Source organism: Acomys minous (assembly GCF_964271855.1).
Source record: "Acomys minous genome assembly, chromosome: 10".
Taxonomy (NCBI): Eukaryota; Metazoa; Chordata; class Mammalia; order Rodentia; family Muridae; genus Acomys; species Acomys minous.
In genome coordinates, this window is record NC_140491.1 from 8,292,282 (window position 1) to 8,312,919 (window position 20,638).

The 20,638-nt window shown below is 43.7% G+C and overlaps 1 protein-coding gene and 1 long non-coding RNA gene across 2 annotated transcripts in view; one reads left to right on the top strand and one right to left on the bottom strand.

Moving 5' to 3' along the window:
- NWD2 (NACHT and WD repeat domain containing 2) overlaps positions 1–20,638 on the bottom strand; it is a 141,499-nt gene that overhangs the window by 36,236 nt on the left and 84,625 nt on the right. The window lies entirely within an intron of this gene.
- Positions 4,895–6,414, top strand: LOC311607996. Its single transcript, XR_014782809.1, has 3 exons — positions 4,895–5,024; positions 5,122–5,320; positions 6,199–6,414. It is a non-coding gene; the product is annotated as an uncharacterized lncRNA (long non-coding RNA).

Below are 20,638 nucleotides of genomic sequence, written 5' to 3' on the forward strand. Positions count from 1 at the left end.
GGCTGTCCAGAAAAGGGTGATGATAGAAAAGGCAAAGAGAAAAAGCCCTATTGTTTGAGTTAAGCAGGAATGGAGGTCAGTCAGCCACACGATGGAGAGAGGTCCTTAAGAGAAGCACAAGAAAAACCCAAGTGCCTGTGAAAGGATGCTTTGGACTAGGGATGGACCGTAGGGCCCAACATGATCATCAAGTGCTGCACCTTTGAGCTCTAGCCTTAGACCTCTGTTTTCAGTTCCCTTGGTGCTCCCTTCTCTAAGCAGGCTGCCTGCCGGGCCCAGCAGTCTACCAATAAGTACAAACAAGCTGAGCAGCAGGGAGTGAACCTGGGGTGCAAGTCACAACAAAGACAATAGAGAACATTGCTTTTGTCAAAATGGAGACGTCCATGAAGGGCCTCTTCACAGCAAGCTCCACGGAAGAGCCGTTATTCGTCAGCAGATATGATGAGCACAAGATGGCAGGAGGTTGGCTAATGAACACAAGATGGCAGGAGATTGGCCAAGACCCTCAAGTGCCTCCTTTTCCCCTTCCGTCTCCATCCCTACTCCCTTTGATTGATCTAAAGGCCCTAGAAGCAGCATCGATGGTTAGCGTCCCAGCAATCGGGTGGAGGAAGACCACAGAGTCTAAGAACTCACCAGGCCTATTCACTAGGGCGGATCTGAAAGCCTGAACTCAGGAGAGACAGACTTCCAAGCGGATGTGGAGATGCTTTTATGCCAGAGTGAGTTTGGGGTCAGGGGGATGTGGATAAGCCCACAGGTTCACAGCCAGCACAGGGCGCAGAACAGACTGGCTTGGTCCTTGGAGACTCTGCAAGAACAAGACCATTCGTTTTAAGAAGACTAGAAGGAGCTGGGTGTATTTGCACACACACCTTTGATCTCAGCACTTGGGAGCCAGAGGCAGGCAGATCTATGTGGGTTCAAGACCAGCCTGGTCTACACAGTGAAACTCGTTCTCAGAAACAACAAGCAAACAAACACAAAACAAAAGAAGAAAACTAGAAGTGTCAGACAACTGTGCCTGGTGGAGACAATCAGACAGAGCCAAAGTAAGTAAGCTGCCAGCTACTGACATGTTTGCTAAGGGTCCTACTGGGCACAGAACTCTGTGAGAGCAATTGCTGTGAAGGTTAAGCTCAAGCTGTATACAGCAGACACCATGGTTCAGAGGAACAGAGCTGCCTTTCCCTGCTCCCTTCTCACCACCTCCTCCTGGCTTAAGAAACTAATCTGAACATCTATGACAGCCTTAATCACTTTTACCCATGGTTCTCAATGGGGAAAGAGGAACTCTGTCTTCCAGAAGATAATTTTTGTTGTCAGAACCCATGGTGATGGTGGAGGCACTGCTGCTGGTCCCTGTCAAGAGCAAGAAATGCTAACAATCATTCTGCAGGACTCTGCACAGCCCCATCAACAAGGAGTGTCCACTTTAGGAGGGGACCAGACACTCTGATCTCAGCGGTCTGTTTACAGCTTATCTGTGCTCTGGATTTTAGCCTCCATGGGAATATATCAGGCTCATGTGTGGTACACTCTCAGGTATGGAAAAGTATGGTGTTCTTTCCACCTCCATTGAAGAAATGTATTAGGTTGACAATAATGTGTCAAATAATTGCCTTTGCGTCTCTGAAATTCAGTGAGATGCGGGCAGCCTTTCATAGCTGCGGGAAGACCCTAGAAGAGAAAGAAAGGAAAAAGTGGGGATGAGAGGAACAAGCAAGGGAAGAAGTCTCTATCCCTCAGGCTCCTCATTCCCCAATGAGAAGGACAGTGTATGTTTAGGGTTTTTTGGGGGGGGGTGGTGGGTGGGGCTCCGCCATTCTATCAGTAAAAGCTTGTAGCAGCAACCATGTACATGGCTCACCCATCTGTGTGCCTTCACCAAATGTTGCTTTCTCTGCCTTTCTCCCTACCCACTAAGCCACTTTCCCAGACACTGTATTTTCATTAGGAAAGGTTTTCACTCCAATGTAAATGAGATGGCTATCAATTTTATTGTAAGCCTTTGTTGATATCTAAGTCCTTTCACTTCCGTCCACTTAAAAAAAATCACCTTCCTGGCTCCAAACACACACACACTGCTCCAGCGCGTGCAGCTGGAGACCCCTTTACATGAGGCACACCTTCTGTGCTGGTTAGTTTTTAAATTATTTTTGTCTTTTGAGATATATAATATAATTACGCCATTTCCTCTTTTCCCTTCCTCCCTCTAAACCTTTCCCTATACCCTTTCCTGCTCTCTCTTTCACGTTCAGAATCTAGAATGACATGGGGAGGGAGAGGGTCTCAGTGAAGAACAGTCTAGATTAGCCTGGTCCATGGGCGAGGCTGTAGGGGTTGACTTGAGTACGTTCATTGACGTGGGAAGACCCACCCATTGTGCGCCATTCCCCAGGTTTGGGTCCTGGGCAGTATAGAAAAAGGAGAAAACAGGATGACATCTTGTTCACTGTACTCTTGACTGTGGGTATGTCTGGCTCCTTCAGGTTCCTGATGCCCTGACTTCTCTTCAATGCTATTTGTAACCTGGACATGAAAGCTAAAGATAATCCCTCTCTCCCCTAAGTTGCTTCTGTCATTAATTAATTAGTTAATTAATTTTATCATGGAGTAAAAAAGAAAGCTGTGCTATAGCCGCACCCCTCTCATCTTCAGGGGAGGCCTGGAAGCAATGGGAGAGTCAACCACTATACGTGTGTGTACATGCCTATGATAAAGTTTAACATGCAAATTAGGCACAGCAAGGGAATAACAATCAGGTAAGATGGTTATAAAAGTATCAAGTTACATGAATGTGGCCTCTTTCTCCAAAGAACTGAGATGGGTGCTAATATTTTTCACCTGTGGTTGACTGCAGGCCACCAAATCCTCAGATCCTCAGAATTGTGGCTAAGTGGGAGTTATGGTATATTCTTGGTGCTCTAGTAATTTTTCTTCCTGTTATTTTTGTTCTTTCCACTGTGGGACTCTATGCATTTCCCCCTAGAAGACAGCAGAGTTCTTCAGCTATCTAATTATCATACTTTTAGGCTGTGGGATTTTGATGGGCCATTGCAAATGATTTCTTAGTTATTGGCAAGTGGCAACTCACAGATGCAGTTTGTGACTGAATAAGTAACAGTGGTTGAAATGATCTCATTGTACTCAGAGATGGAATAGTAAACGTCTCCAAACGGTATACTGGAAAAATAAACAGAAAAGAACCAGCAATGCTTGCAGTTTAGGCTCTGCTTGCGTGCAGCACAATCGGCCTGTGATTCTGACCAGTGGATCCTGAGAGGGGAAGGAAGGCAGGAACAGCTGGGGGCTTAAGAGACCTCAGGTAGCTGTGAGCAAGATACAGGCTTCAGTGAGGCAGTTCTGTTAATGGGAGGAACAAAGGCTACTTAAACTTTTGGGGGTGGGTAGGGGCTTTCGGGGTGAGGTACATCATTGGTTGGGGTCAGGGTGCAGGGGATGCTCATTTTCAGAAGGAGGAATTTCAGGTGCTGCTGGACATGACCTTATAAGGGGAGAGGAAGTTTAACCCGGCTACCAGGTTATGACCTCCTCTTGGGGGTAAGGCTGGGGTGCAGGTCATACTGGCCTGGAACATGGTGATGGGGGCAGAGGAGGAATGACCCTACTTCTACCCATCTCGGGATGAGATTTTGGTGTTTGGATATGCCTTGACCCAGGCTGGCTGCTCCACAGCCCCACAGCTCCCCAGCCTCACAGATGCTGACGCAGAATTTGATTTTAATTAACTGCAAGTGAAAACCTATCTGATAAGTTCCATACAGTTATTTTACTCAAATACAAGAGAGGACATGTCACTGGCTCAGACATTAGACAGTCACCACACAGTCACCATTTTCCATCCTTTTCTTTTCAGAAATGCCTTCCAACTAATGAGATGTCATATGGTATGGAACCTATATATGTACTGTCAGGTTTTGAAATGCTCATCAAAGTCATTCATGAAGAGTTTCTACCGATGACCAGTAAGATTTTTAGAGTGTGATTTAAACTGAGAATTGGGCATCACCTCCAAGGTCTTTTCTGGTTCTAAGTGTTGGTGACTTTGGGATACAGTAACACAGATCCAAATAGGTTCCAAAACCATGACACCCAGGTGACATCTCTCTTCCAACAAGCCAGAACCTCGGGAGGAGGAACCAAACAGGCCTGGGCATGCAGATGTTCTGCTCAGACGAAGCCCATGATGACAAGCTACACACCAAGCTTCTCAGGACAGTGGTGCTGTGTTTTAAAGATGACCCGCTCTCAGGAAAAATGATATATCACATCCAATATACTCACACGTGCAGGTAGTCTAGTATTTCAGTAAAATTATCTCAAGGAATCTGTCTGTCTGTCTGTCTTTTTCCATCTCTTCTTCCCTCCTCTTTCTCTCCCTCCCCTTCCCTCCATCCCACACTTAAAATCCACCCACAAAATCAAAAGGCGCTGCTCAGTCACAGAGTATGTTCTATGATTTGGCCACTAGATGGTGATCTTGCATTTGAAGAATGAAAGTGTAATTCTAGGTTTTGAACTCAATAAAACTAAACATGCATCTGATTTAGTATTATTATTATTATTATTTTTTGTCCAGACAAATAGGCACTCATGTTAGTAGAAAATGACAATCACATGGCCGTTGGGAAGGAGAGAATTTTAGGAACAGCAGTGGGCCACTGTCCGGGCTGGGTCTCACCTGACTCCACCGTCACCACACATGAGGCAAGAATTACATCCTTTTTCTAACTGGGAGAACTGAGGCCCAAGAAGCTTGTGTAACGCACTCAGAAGGGGCAGCTGTTGTCACCATGGAGACAGAAGAAGGGAGGCTGGATCTCAAATCTAACCACCAAGTTCCAAAGAGATGGAGGCAGAACTTAAATCCCAACGGACTGGGATGTTGCTTCTAGTTGTGGGGTAAAAGTTAAGGCTCATTGTACTAATATGCATAAATGTGTACAAAGGGAACATGCATTTTTCTCTTTCTTTCCCATGAGTGTAAGATTCAAAATGTAAGTATTTAAAGGGGGAAAAGTAAAAGTAGGGGAAGAAAGACAAAGAGGCTTGAGGGCATGGCTTTTATGAGATTTTTTCTTGTTTCATTTAAAGCGGAAGGTGCCCCCAGGGACTCAACATGGAGAGGGGATGGTGTCTTAGGGCAACACGGTCACTTCAGTCCCCCGTTGGTCAAGTGTCTCTGACTCAGTGAGGTATGTCTTGATCATCTGTAGTACCATCTCTATCCACATTTCACGAATTGGGACCACGTTGTTCAACTGTGGATGTTAAGACTTCATATATAAAGAAGGTAATGTGTCTCAGTTGAATAGCTTTTATGAAGCTGGAGAGATCGCTTGTCAGGGACGAGCAACAGCTGCCTTTTCAAAGGATCCTAGTTAGGCTCCCAGCGCCCACATGGCACAAAACCCTCTGTAGTTACAGCCCCAATAGAATTCACTGACATCTTCTGACCTCCACAAACAATGGATACATGTAGTCTACAAACATGTGTGAAAGCAAAACCTTCACATAAAACAAGTGTGCGTGTGTGTGTGTGTGTGTGTGTGTGTGTGTGTGTGTGATATTTATTTGAGAGGGATTTAACTAAAAAATTCTATTAATTGCATCTTTTTTTCTTTTTGCATGACCTGTAGAAAACGTTAAATGACTTGCGTGCCTCATTGCTAGCTTTCTATTGGCTGGGTGGAACTAGAGTGATGCCTCGCTTCTTGATGTAATTAAGGACAATATATTTCCTGAATTGAGAAATACAGGGCAAAAGCATGTCTAAGGATGAAAATAAAGGTTCTGGTCTGGGTCAGCAATGTTGGAGATGCTTGTAAGATATCCAAGCAGAGACAGGTCAAAGCAGAGCTGTGAGCTGGGATGGCTGCTCAGGAGCTATTAGCTTGCAGAGAGTAGCTGCGTTAGCCGGAGAGGGGACTCTAGAGAGCCTATATCTTGGGAGAGGCCAGTCAGCACCCGAGATCAAACTCTAAGCCCCTCATTCAGGAGACAGAAAGCCACGCCAAATATTTCAGAAACCATGCAGTGTTCCCATGTTCAATTACCACTCTGGTGAAATAGCCACGTGTTTAGATGGTTTTATGTCAAAGTACTTATTTGTGGATTCATGTGTTTTCATTTTTCTTGTGTGAACCCCATTTTATTTCAATCCCTTCTTAGGATCACTTTTTCCCCTTTCTATATAAATGGCACAGTTAAGCTGCAGAAATCCCTGGAAAGCTTTCTTCATACGGGAGACGACAAAACTGAGTACGGTGAACAAGTACCATAGATAAATCTCAGCAAATCCCCACATAGCCCACATCGAGAGAAGATCTGAGCCTCTGGAAAGCCAGTGTGGCAGTCTCTGTGGCAACCACCCGGACGGGGCAAGGAGGAGACAATGGAAGGTTTTCATAGATTAAAAAAAAAACTCATTAAATCACAAACCAAATGCCTCTTATTAGGGCTCTGTCACACTGATGGGTGACAAACAGCTGTGAGCATACATTCTGTGGTCAGGTACGTCTGTGTTAGTGAATGTCCTACTGAGAGCTCCTGGCGTATGGCACACACACACACACACACACACACACACACACACACACACACGTACACACACACACACACACACACACACACACACGTGAGTTCCACGTGTGTGTGTGTGTGTGTGTGTGTGTGTGTGTGTGTGTGTGTGTTGTGTCCCTTCTTCCAACTTTGTGAAGATCAACATAAAAGCATAGCCTATTACTGTGTTTGCTCAATGTATTCTCCACTTCTTAGCGACTCCCACAGTTGTCAACATTTTAAATAAAATCAGACATCCTCCCCACACTTTCTTTGGCTAGTTCCTCATAGAGCATTATGTCATTGGCAGCACCATGTTAGAGCTGTTCCCCTGTGTCCCGCCTTTGTTCTCATGACACACACAGTGTTGCAGGGTTACGTCCCTTCACTTGGGTGGGACTTTCCTTCCTGTTGTTTCTATGTGGCAGGAACTCACCTAAAGTAATGCATCTAGTTTTTTTCAGTTTTTCTTAAACTTTTTTTATTTTATTTTATTTTATTTGTCTGGGAGTTTTGTTTGCATGTATGTCTGTGCATCATGTGTGTGCAATGCCTAGAGAGGCCAGAAGAGGGCATCTTATCTCATGGCACTGGAGTTACAGGTGGCTGTGAGTACTCAGGTAGATGCTGGGAATTGAACCAAGGTCCTCTGGAAGAGCAGCTGTGCTCTCATCTGCTGATCTATCTCTAGGCCCCATTTGACACTTTACAATCAACCCCTTGCAGAATGGAGACATCTGTGTCTAGAGCAGTGGGTTCTCAACCCATGGGGCGTGACCCCTTCCACAGGGTCAACCTAAGACCGTCAGAAAGCACAGATATTTCCGTTATGATTCATAAAAGTAACAAAATTACAGTTATAAAATAGCAACAAGGATAGTTTTATGGCTAGGGGAACACCACAACATGAAAAACCTTATTAAAGGGTCAGAGTGAGGAAGGTTGAGACCATGGCTCTAGAGGTTTTGCTGTAAGCTATTAGCCAGTGTGCCTGAGCAGGTGTAGGTGTTTGGCAAGTGTGAAGCTTGCGGGAGTCCTCCGCTGACTGATGAGGGTTTTGTCTTTAAGTCAGCAATGGCCATATCTCTTACCCTAGCAGTAGGCAGGGCTTCTCTCTGCCTTGGAAGAATATTGAAACAGAATCCCAGGTATGCCGAGTAATCTCCTGGGTACTTTTGGGCAGAGGCCGTTTAGATGGCAGCGTGCTGATGCGTTTCCACCATCGTTTCTCAGCTCTGCCTGTTGCAAAGCGGGTTTTGCTGAGTTCCATGTGCAGCCTTTTAACTTTAGTTTACCAGGGCCACACCCAGGAAGGCAGCATTACTTTTGATTGCCTCAATGTCCATGACTGACTTTTAGGGCAGAAAAAGGGAAATTAGCATGGTAATTTGTAATTATATAATTTTGTATTTGAATAGTCACCCCTGGGGAAGGTGCATGCTTAGTGCAAATGGTAACACAAACATGCGGCCAATGAATAGAATACCACATCTTCTTGGGTTAAGGTAGAGTAAAAGTCACCAAGATATTGTAAATGCGAAGTTCCTACCTACCACTAGGAATCAGGGACTGAAGGGCTTTGAAGAATGTGCTTTTATTCAACAACCACATCACGAGTAAGGAAAGACTGACAACAAAATAACAAAAGCAAACTGATTAAAACCTACAGCAGAGAACAGTTCCCACGAGAGACAGGCTGACATCTTAGAAGACAGATCGTGATAGACACGAAGTCTCTGAAGGTCAGAAGAGACAGAAACGAAACAAAGGAGATGAGCTTAAGTACGTGAACATGCATCTGCTCCTAAAAGGAATATTGGCAAAGTGAGAAAGGCCTTAAACTGTTGTTCCATTGGAAAAGTTGACCTGGGCCAATGAAATCCAAGATAGGACATAAGGAAAGATCTCAGAAAGCCTGGTACCACTCCTCCAAACGATGCTAGAATCAAGAAAAAAGAAATCTGCAAGCACTTCAAAAGAAATTGCTTGAAAGCCACACTCACCCATATTCTGATGCTTTGGGTCAGTATAGAAATTACTAGAGTCATATGTCGATGAATTTCATACAGAAACTCCAGGAGAGCAATGTGAAATGCTTAGTGTATTCAAGTGCTAGACACATGTCAGGCAGCGTGCAAGTGCATCTTGTTTTCTGAGGGTTTTGTCAAAGAATTTATGAGATTAGAATTCTAAGACAAGGGAGAGTTGAGATGTGGTCTGTGGACAGACAGGACAGTGATGGAACTGGTCGCAGGCTCACACTTGCCTTACAGGAGAATGCCACGCACAGAGGTGGGATTCTCTAGTTTAGAGATATTTGCAATTTATTTGAGAAGTCGCCAGCATGCTACGAACTTGTATTTCTTACCAGGGGAGTTCTCGCATGACGAGATCTAAAGAGGTATCTTAGAAAAGCAATTATTTTGGCTATAAACTGGAGATGAAAATGCCTCCTAAATTTAGTTAACAGAGTTCGTCTCATGAGCATTAGAAAAAGAAAGCAATCAAGGATTAGGTTAAACTCTGAAAAAGAAATTCACTCACGTCTTCCTAAAAGAGAGCACTTTCACGGAGAAACGGTCCTCAGCTTCGAGAGTCACAGGCTTGAGGAGATGGTTTTTCCTTTTTTTGTTATATGAGAATTCAGGATACACGACTTCACATCTATTTGAAAACTAGGATAAAAAAATAGCTCACCACATCTCCATGGTACCATGTCAGGTATAGAAGTTGAGTCCATGGGTTGAACTGGGGTGTTTCTGTCCCGAGGGACTTCACAGAGCAAACCCTTTGTCTTCACTCTTCCTTTGTCCTTTCACTCAGCTACCTGACTAGTGACGAGTGAGAGGAGGATGGCACATGCCCGCAGCCATCCTCTCTCTCTGGGTCTTGCTGCCTGCACAGTGCTCTTTTAGCTCATGCCCTGTACAGGGCACGGACAGGTTTCTCACTCTGGGGCACAAGGGGGCACTGAGGTGTTACAGTGGGTATGGGGGGCCGTTTTCTCTCTCTCTGATTTAGCACTCAGGGTTAGGAGTAGGTTCTAAGCTGTTTTCCTCAACAGCTTTATCATGGGAAAAGGAGGCGTTTTAATCTCCACCTCCCCAATTCCTGCATCTCTCTCTGGTTTTGAGGCAATGCTGGGCGAGGAACGGCATTCCCTGCTCTGAGCCCCTAATTTTTGGGGGACTGTCTGTCCAAACTCCTTTGTCAGATTTGATGAAGCATGCCGAGAAAGCTCTGAATTCCATCTGCTGGGGCTCACTTCCAGCTCCCTCATTCACTATCAGGGAACACTTGAGAGATTATGAAAGAAAAACCCACTGAAAATGTCTTTATAAACTGAGGACGGGCTGGTAAGACAGCGCTGGGTAAATGCTCTGCCAAGGGTGAGAAGATGAATGTGAGCCCCAGGACCAACATGGTGGGAAGAAAGAAGCTGCTTTTGTAAGTTGTCCTCTGACCTCCATGTGTTCACTGTGGTGTACACACTCACACACCACACCACACACACACACACACACACACACACACACACACACACACACATTTAAATAAAAGTAATACTTTGAAAAAGAATCTAAATTTGCATGCTTCGATTAGAAAAGTCTGAGATAAGAAAACAAGACGAATTCTACAACAGGAAAAGGACCCTATTTTAAAGGCTGCTAAGATGGAGTCTACATCACAAAACGTCTTCTGACTGTTGCGCAAGTACGACAGACAGACGCATCTCGTACAGTTGAGGCTTTATTCTTGGTCCGAGGAAGAAAGCTGAGAAATTGAATCCCTTCTGAGAATTCACAGTTTCTCGTGGGGCCATGAGAAGCACACACAGAACTTCGGGGCCACAGCATGGAAACACCAGCCCTTGGAGACTGATTCTCGTGTGTTTTGTATATGTTCTTAAGAGTTGCTTATTTAGCAAAGTAAATGTGTATGTGCGTTACACGTGTGCAAGTACCCGAGGAGGCTGGAAGTCACCAGACTTTCTGGAACTGTAGTTATAGACGCCAGGAACCAAACCTGGACCCTTTGAAGAAACGGTGTTTACTCTTAACTGCTGACTTACCTCTCCAGCCCCTCTTTTTTCATTTCACATTGACAATAAAGCAACGAAGCACCGTGTAACTGACTTAACAATGAAGAACATACAGGGGAAATCACTTTGCTTGAATTTTGGAAACAAAAGGGAGCTAAATTTCAGGGTTATGCTTTGATGACATTTCATTTCTTCTCTTTACAAATGTCAATTAATCTGTATTTTCTTGAACTGACTTGGATAATGATTTTTCAGAAAAGCATTCATATCATTTGGCTTAGAAACTTTGTCAGCATGCAGTTTTATATGTATTTTCTAATAATTTTCGAAACTATCTTGATGCATGTTTCAGATTCTGTATATTTTACATATATGATGCATGGTTATTGTTACATGTGTTATTGATGTTATTTTTGTAGCTTTGGCTAAGTAACCCCTTTACTTCTAATTTTGCTTATATGTTTTCCTCTATTTGGTTAGATTCTTCAATGACATGTATTATTACTAAAAATTGTCTAAATTACTTTCTCCAGGTATCCTAAACTTGCTTTTATAGAATTTATTTGTGTGTCTCTTATAGCCAGGTGGGACTCCCAGCAGAGGCAGGGGGATGCCACTCCTCCAATAAAACTTTCAACCCTAAATGTATCTTGCCTACATAAGTGTAGGGGTGAAGATGGAACAAAGCTTGAGGGTATGAAAAACCAATGGCTGGCCCACGTCGAGACCCACCCTATGTGACAAAGACAGCACCTGTCATTATTAACAATACTCTGCTATGCTTGTAGACAGGATCCTAGCATAACTGTCTTCTAAGAGGCTTCACCCAGAAGCTGATGGAAACAGATGCAGAGACCTACAGTCAAACAATAGGCCGAGCTCAAGGAGTGCTTCTGAAGAGTGGGCGGAAGGATAGAGGGAGACAGAGGGGTCAAGGACACCACAAGGAGACCTATAGAGTCAACTAACCTGGACCCATAGGAGCTCATGGAAACTATACCGCCAAACAAAGATCATGTTTAGCCTGGGCCTAGACCCCTCCTACACATATGTAGCACATGTGCAGCATGGTCAACATGTGGGTCCTCTAACAATGGGAGTAGGGCCTGTCCTGTCTCTGACTCTGTTGCCTGCTACTGGACCCCTTTCCCCTAGCTGGGCTGCCTTGTCTGGCCCCAGTGGGAGAGGGTGTGCCAGGGTGGGTTGGTGCCCCCTGGGGGCCTCCCCTTCTCTGGGAAGAAGGAGAGATGGAATAGGAGGAGGGGTGCATGAGGGTGGGATTGGGAGGGTGGGCACTGAGATCACGCTGTAAAGTGAGTAAGTAAATAAGTAAATGGAAAAAAAAAAGAATGTATTTGTGTGTGTTGGGTAGTGGGTTGGGAGCTGGGGCTGTACATGCAACAGACATGAAGCACAGAGAATTATTTCTGGAAGTCAGTTATCTTCTACCATAAACCCAGGGGACTGAACTCAGGTCATCAATCTGTGGCAGTTGGCATTACCCGCTGAGCCATCTTGCTGGCCCCTGTCTAGGTACCTTTGCTTCTGACCATAGTGCTTTCCTTTCTTCTGCAGAATTAACTGCCAATCCTTGGTTTGGGTTTCCATTGTGTTTATATTGTTTCTAATTTTCCATTTCTTTCTGCATATCGAGAACCGCTCCTCCCCCCACCCCCACCCCCGGTGTTTAGTTTCTGTATCTTTGGCCTTGACTTGTCTAAAAGAAGTCATTCTATATATGTGAGCTAGTAGTACAACATCTATGCTCAAAAATAAATAAATAAATAAATAAATAAATAAATAAATTGAGGCACATTGATCCAGAGAGCTTCAAATGTTGAAATAAATACATCTTAGTCCAGCTAAAACAAAAGTTGAGTGGTGACAAAAGGAGAAGCAACATTTTGGCACGTGCTTACGGAAAGCCTAGGAGTACGCTACCTGGGCACATGTCTTGAACTAATTCTTACTAGCTATGTGTACTGACAAGAGTCAGGAATCCTTTCCCCCCACACAGTTACTTTATCTGAGTGCTGGCTATGGTAACAGTAACTTGCTCAAAAAGTATTGCAATAAATGAGTTAATCAACATAAGGTATTCATAATACAGTCCAAATAAGTGTTCCATTCATTTATCCTCAAAGCTGAAAATGAAGTCAGAGAAATTAAGTGTGCTTAGTTGTCATATAGTGTTGAGGTAGAGATAATAAATGCATTAAGTAAGATGAGATATAAATGAAAAGCTCTTTAAATGTTCAATTATCCAGACAAAACTTATTTTTAATTTAATCTAACTGTGGCTTTAAGATTCCATATTTTAGTATACTGTATATAATAATGACATTCTTAATTGCCTTATTAAAATGCATAATATTTCAAGAAGCAGAAATGACCTGTTGATCTGCTAAAATTTATGTGCAATCTTGTCTTTCTAACTTTGTGAGCATCATACCACAGTCACGAATCTATTTAACTATAAAAGGAAATTCTTAAAATACAAAACCCTTGATATTGTAAGAATTATTTCTTTCCCCAAGGAAACTTTTAATACCATATTATCCTGCCCTGCAGGGAACTCAGAGAAACTGAATATACATTTTACACTTTATCTCGTGGAGCAAAAGAAGCAGATAACACTAAGTTCTATCCGTTTTTCTGTGATAGCGAAAAGAGAACTGCTTGGTACCGTGCAGAAACGTGGGCCTGCTGGGGTGACACACTCACGGACTGTTCAGAAACAGTGAGAAAAGGAGGCCGACTGTGTCCTGAACCTCCTGATGAACTTCAATAGATCTAATTAGAACATGGGCACGCTTGCACACTGTGTCAGATAAAATTCAGGGGAATAGCCTTCTGTTTTTTGGAATTTTATGAAATAAACCAGTTAGCCTACTGGACATATAGTCCAAGAACATTAGAAGATAAATAGACAAAAAGTACTTATTGGCTGCAATATCAGGTGTGTGTGTGTGTGTGTGTGTGTGTGTGTGTGTGTGTAAATTTGGGATTCTGGGTTATTCTCCTGTGCTGTGTAGCGGGTATGTAGACAAAGCTATGTGATACCAAGACCCTGGGAATGGCTTACACTACATAGTGTCCACCATTAAGGACAGGTGGACTAAAATGGGATGTCTCCTGAATTTAATCAGTGGCAGGCTCATTTCAGATAATGGAGTTATTAAGTAATTAAGTAAAAAGTAAAGTCAGCTGGAACATTTTATAGTCAGGCTTTAGCCTCATTATTCTTTCTGTCTTGAGGAAACGAGGTATGCAGGCAGATACGATGACTAATAGGAACTGTTTTAAAGTGTCTCATCTGCTCCACCATGGAGGAGCTGAGTCCAGGACTTCCTGCGACTGCCACAGTCAATTAAGACACAATGGCTTCCCCGCTGTTGGTTAATCAGGGTCACTTATGTATGCATAGCCGACTCAAGGTGGGAACCAATTAATGTCTATTTTCACAGGAATATAACCCAGACTCTTCCAAATGCTTACTCAGCTCCCTCTTTTTAAGGCCGATGAAAGTCCACGAGCCTGGTCTAATTTGGGAGGTAAGAAATTAAAAATATTGCAAAAATTCAAATTGTTTTGAGCGGGTTCAGTTTGGATCTGCAGGGGCTGTGCAGGTGCTTCAAGACTTCCCACACCAAATCTAGAGAGAAATGGGGGCCATTTGCATTTCCACCGTTACACCTGCACAGCCAGTGTTGGAGCTAAGGAAGCCCGAGAAGGTTTAGAAAGAGCAGAGGGACTTCTGGGTACTTTGGGGGCTTCTAGGGCTGTAGAGTAAGAAAGCTCACAAGCTCCGCCCCCATATGCACTTCCTTCTGGGTCGAGGCCTCTCCCTTCCGGCTTCCATCTCCAGCATTTTCTTCACACTGACCCCAACGTGTAGATGGGATGAAATGATTACTTCCCTGGGGTTTTAAAGAAGACTCGCAAAACCAACGGTGTGCTAAGTTCAGTAGACCTGAAGGGGAGATAAACCTGCTTCTGTTTTGATCCCAAGTGTGGGATAGAGAAGAGGGCAGGATGTTTACCACTTAGATGTGGGAAAGCAGGATGTTTTTCCACATAGAAGTTGAACAATTTCGTGGGGGAGCTTGGTGAAAAACATTCTTGAACAGACTGAGAGTACACACACACACACACACACACACACACACACACACACACACACACACAAACACACACATATATGCCCAAAACAGGAGAGGAGGCTTTTTGGTTGGGACTTGGTTTTTGGCTGCTCATCCCTGCACTTCAAGAGTCTCCTAAAGAGAACTGCTCCAGGGAAAGTTTCAAGGCTTTGGACTCCAGCTGAGGCTTGAGGTTCCAGTTGCTGCTCCAGGTTCCAGCAGCAACTTTGGTGGAATTGCTGGTCTGCTGAAACCCTGCTGACTACGCCAGGGACTGATGTACTTAAGGTTTCATTGTAGTGTTTTTAAAAAAAATATCCTTTTCTGATTGTTTGGGTTAGTCGGGTTGTTAGGGAGGTAGGCTCATTTAATAAATTCATAATAAAATATAATTGATAAGAAAGTGGAGCCTACATAGATCCACGTGTCTAATGTAGTTTAAACTTTATTCTTGGTGTGGGGAATAAAGGACAGAGATGCTATCCCTTCTGAGCACCCACAGTCCCTCGGAGGATCATGATAAGCAGACAGAGAGCTCTGATGTCATTGTCATCCTCGTGGGATTTAGAATCACCTGGGAGATACACCTCAGGGCACGTCTGGGAGAGGTTAATTGAGGAAGAAGAATCTACCCTGAGTGGGCAGCATCCTGAACTGAATAAAGATGGAGAAAAAATACAAAGAGTGGAACAATACTCAGGCTGTGTTATGAGTGCATCACTGGTTTTACAGTTCGCCAAGAAGCCAGCAGAGCTCCAGCATTCCTCTCCTGGTATTGGGCACAGGACTACAGACACAATATGATCAGCTACTGCCACATCCTCTCAAACCATAAGTCAGAAGACACCCTTCCGTTCTCCTGTTGTTTCTGTCAGGTGTTTTTGTCACAAAAAAAAAAAAAAAAAAAAAAGAAGCAAGTAATATAGGAACCAAAGGGAAAGGACCCAAACTGTCAGCCAGAACTAGGCTTCACTTCCCTCTCATTCCAGAGAATTACACTCAGATAGTGATAAGGAGTCTTATGTGTACTTCACGTCAGATAACACGGACTTCATGTTCAGCAGGCAGTTGTGTTTAACAGATTTTCAGCTGCAGCGTATGCGGCTCACAGGCACTTTAGTGTGATTTTCAGCACTGTGATGTTGGGATGGAAGAAAGAACTTATCACCAAGGTGCTGGCATGGCCACCTTGTCTGGTCCTTAACTTCTCAAGTCCGGATTTAAATTCTCACTGGTTGTTTCTGTGCAGTGTCTCTCACCTGTGCCTGCCTGTCTGCCTCAGCTCTTGTCATCCCACAGGTAGGGCATTTGTCACGTTCCCAGTTAGGACCTTCATCTCCAGCCTTCCCACTTCACCGACGGCCTCCATACTGCTCTCAAATTGATGTTGAAATTTCCTTATGAGGTGTGCTAGTGGGAACAAGAACTGCCCCTTTAGGCTCAGGCATTTCTTCTTAGTCCCCAGCAAGTGGTACTGTCAGGAGAGGGTTAGGAGCCTTGCTGGAGGAAGTGTGTCACTGGGAGTGGGCTTTGGGAGGCCATAGCCTCACCCTATGCCTGGATTACTGTCTCTGCTTCGTGTTGGCTGTTGAGGACGGAATCTCTCTGCTGCCATACCTGCCACGTCCTCTTATGACTTCTTGCCGTGATAGATTCTTACTCCCTCTGCAACCTAAGCCCAACAAACTCTTTCTTCTATAAGTTGCCTTGATCATGGGGTTTTATCAGAGCAACAGATGAGTAACTAAAATGAGGGGCGTGGCCTGGAGCTACGTTTCTCATCTCTTGTTCCACAGTGCTATATATTCTGCCTCTATCTAGGATCTTCTGGTCTCTGGAGAGTCAGTATCCCCTCTCTCCTTCTCCAGATCTGGAATTTGCACTTAATCTTTTCAGTATCAATGCAAGGACTGGTTGCTCTGGGGAACTCTCTAGTATGGTATCAAAACACATCTTTCATCTCTACTTCTTCTTTTTTTAATCATAGCATTAGTGTAACACTGCATTAGCCCACTACCTTCATTGCACGCCCCCTCCACACTTAGCCAGTGCTTAAGAGGACTTTAGTATGGTACCCACTTTTACATCAGAGAACTTAACAGTCTTTTGTGTGGTCAGTTGTCTGTTAATAAACACCATTGTAAGATGTGTTTTTCTAGAATCATATGGCTTGGGAATCATAAGAGTTTGGTTGACTTATGTATTGCAAAGAGATTCCAGGGAAGTGCTGGGGTGGGGCATGAATAAGAAATCTTTATTATGTTTTTGTAATTCGAATTTCTGGCACTGTCTAGTACAGGTTCTTGAAGCTTTAGGTTTCTCTGCCCAGAGAAATTAGATGGAAACGTCCAGATTTATTATGAAAAATAATAGTTGATCCAAATAATCTTAATAAAGCCATGGGCAACACAGCTTCAATTTCTACTAGAGAAAGGTTATTTTGTTAGTTAGACTAGTGATGAATTTTGTCTGAGTCATTCAACTGTATGGGAGAGAGCAGTAAGAAGGAACATGGAGAATGAGAGAGGGCTCTACGATAAACTTTCTATACATCCCGAGAGGAAGAAGTGGCAGATTGCTGGAAACGGAAGTGAGCAATGGACCTACACAGTCTCATTAAGCCATTGGGGACTTGGAGCAGGAAGATGTGGGCCTTGGAGTTAAAGAGACTTTGGTTAGGACTAGGGAAATGGCTCATTGGATGCTTTTCCAATAAGAGTGAGGTCTGCACATCCCCTTGATGGGGAGGCCCGGTGGCACTCAGGGGAAGGATAGCAGGTTACCAAGAAGAGACTATATACCCTATGAACATATACAGAGGGAGGAGATCCTCCTCAGTCACAGTCATAGGGGAGGGGAATAAGGGGAAAATGGGAGGGAGGGAGGAATGGGAGGATACAAGGGATGGGATAACCATTGAGATGTGATATAAATGAATTAATAAATAAATAAATTTTAAAAAAGAGTGAAGTCTGGAATTTGAATATTCAGATCCTAGAGGCCTACCTGCAGTTCTGAGTTCAATGGAAAGATTGTGTTTCAAAGACTAAGGTGGAAAGTGATCATGAGAGATTCTTGGCATTGATCTTGTTCAGGCTTCCATGCGCATGCCCACCTGCACACATTTGGACCCATACACACACATGGACCCATACACACACACACACACACACACACACACACATACACACACACACCACACATACTTACACACACATACATACACATACACACATACACACACAAAGCAAACACACACACACAAACACATAACACACACGTACACACACATACATACACACACACACTCACATACACACACATATGCACACAAAGCAAACACACACACAAACACACACAACACACACATACACACACACACACACACACACACACACTCCACACATAAAAAATAAAGAGACCTAGGTTTTGGGAGCTAGGAAGATAGCTAAATTGGTAAAGTGCCTGTTGTGCAAATATGAGGACATGAGTTTGCCTCCCAGAGTCCACATAAAAGCTGGGTGTCTTACTTAGGGTTTATATTGTTGTGATAAACACCATGCCCCCAAACAACCTGGAGATGAAGGGGTTCATTTTGTCTTACATTTCCAGGTAACAGTCAATTGGAACTCTAGCATTTCAGGAATCTGGGGCCAGGAACAGAAGCAGAGTCCATGGTGGAATGCTGTTTACTGGCTTGTCCCTCGTAGCTTTATTCAACCTGCTTTCTTATAGCACCCAGGGCCACCAGCCCAGGGAGGGCACTGCCCAGAGTGCCTTGTGCTCTCCCACATTAACTGTCAATCAGGAAGATGCACCACAGCTGTGTCTGTAGGCCAAGGTGGGAGGAGGCACTTTCTCAACTGAGGTTCCCTCATTCAAAATGACTCTGGCTTGTGTCAAGTTGACATAAAGCAAGCCAGCACACGGGGTGTGGCAATACACACCTGGAATCCCATTCCTGATAGGAACAGGAATCTCCATGGGATCTGCTGGACAGCCAGTCTAGCAGAATTGGCAAACTCTGAAGTACAGTGGGGGGCCTTGTTTCAAAAACCAAGGAAAAGAAGTGATTGAGGAAGATCCTTCAGATGATTTTACACCTGCTCAGGTACTGTATACTTTTCATACCTAAGGCTTTTCCCAGGTCACATGTCCCATCAGCCTTTTATCTTTAGGGACACTCATATAGCTAAGAATTTCTGGAATAAATCTGTTCCTGTTTATTATTATTATTTTTTTGTGTTTTGTTTTTGTTTTCCCTTCTGACATCATTTTGTTTGTTATATCTTCCTTTCCTGGCCTCTTGAGATGGCCTTTAAATCATTCATTTTGCTAAGAGGCCGGTCCTCACTTGGGGTCCAGGACTGAAATACTGTTCTTTTGCACTACACCTAGTTTGTAAGATGTCAAGAAAAGAAAAATGTTCCCTCTGTCTCTGAAAGCACACCAGGAAGAAGGGTAGGGTGAGATAATTAGCACTCTTTGGCCTCTGCTCCGGTTCCCATAGGGTGTGTTGTGGGTGGTGTAGATAGGTTCTGCTGAACGTGTCACACCTGGAAGAACAATTTACTTCATCCCTAAAAGCTGAGGAAGATGATAGCCACGTTCCCAACTACGAGCTATCTACCTACTAGCTCTCCGGCTCTCTGGAAACAGGTAAAGATTTTATTTAGTAAGAGATGATGAATTGGGGCTGGAGAGATTGCCCAGTGGTTAAGAGCACTTCTTCTTGCAGAGGTATTTGTATTTGGTTTCCTCCACCCGCACTATGCCTCACAAACATCCTTCAGTATAATTCCACAAGATCCAATGCCCTCTTCTGACATTCACAGCAGCAGGCAGGCATGTGGTGCACATGTATACATGCAAGCAAAACACTCCTACAGTTAAATAAACTTATAGGAATCCAGTGAATTCATACCTAGCAAAGTAATATCTATTACATAAATTTTACAGTTTTCAAACAGGGAGGTAAGAATGAATTATACCTCATTGACAACAGTTATTTATTGTGTACACCAGAGCTTACATGTGGGGGTTGGAGGGCAACTTTGAAGAGTTGGCTATGTCCTTCCACCGTATGACTTCTAGAAATCAAGTTCAGGTGGAGGCAACTGCATTTACCTGCTGAGACATCTTGACACCACCTCCTGAGCCATATTTTTGGTGATGACAGTTAACATATGTAAACTACAGATTAGTGAAAGTTGCTGTGGTATTTCCCATATATGCATAATGCAAGATGATTATATTCATTTATTCTTTTATGCTATTCTCCCATTTTTCCCCTTCAAGGGCAGTGATGAACTCCTTTTACTTTCAAATACTCTTCCTTTCCCTCTTTTTTTGCATATTTTATTTCTCTTGTGAAAGAAAACAAGTGAAGTTTGTTTCTCTGTATCTAGCTTATTTCACTTAACACAGTGTCGAGTGAGTTTACCCATCTTGTTGCAACCGACAAGCTTCTTATTCTTTTGTGTGGCAGAATAATAGTCCATTGTGTGCATGCACATATGTGCATGATACACTGTACACATGTGGGCACGCACATATATCGTGCACTTATGGATTGCCTCATATATGTGGAAGCCAGGGGACAACTAAGTGGAGTCAGGCAAGAGCTTTGATGACCGAATGAGTCATTTCACTGGTCTTTAATTAAATCTTTCTTTTATATGTGGAGTCCATTTCAGGCGGATGTTTATCCAAGAGTGACCAGATGCTATGAAAACTGTCAGGAGTTAAGAATCCTCCATGCTGGTGTCTGCATTTGAACTTCCTTGCCATTTTCCACCGTAGCCGGACCTATTCACTTTCCCACCATCAATGTTTGAGGTTCCTTCATCACCATGCTGATAGTAGC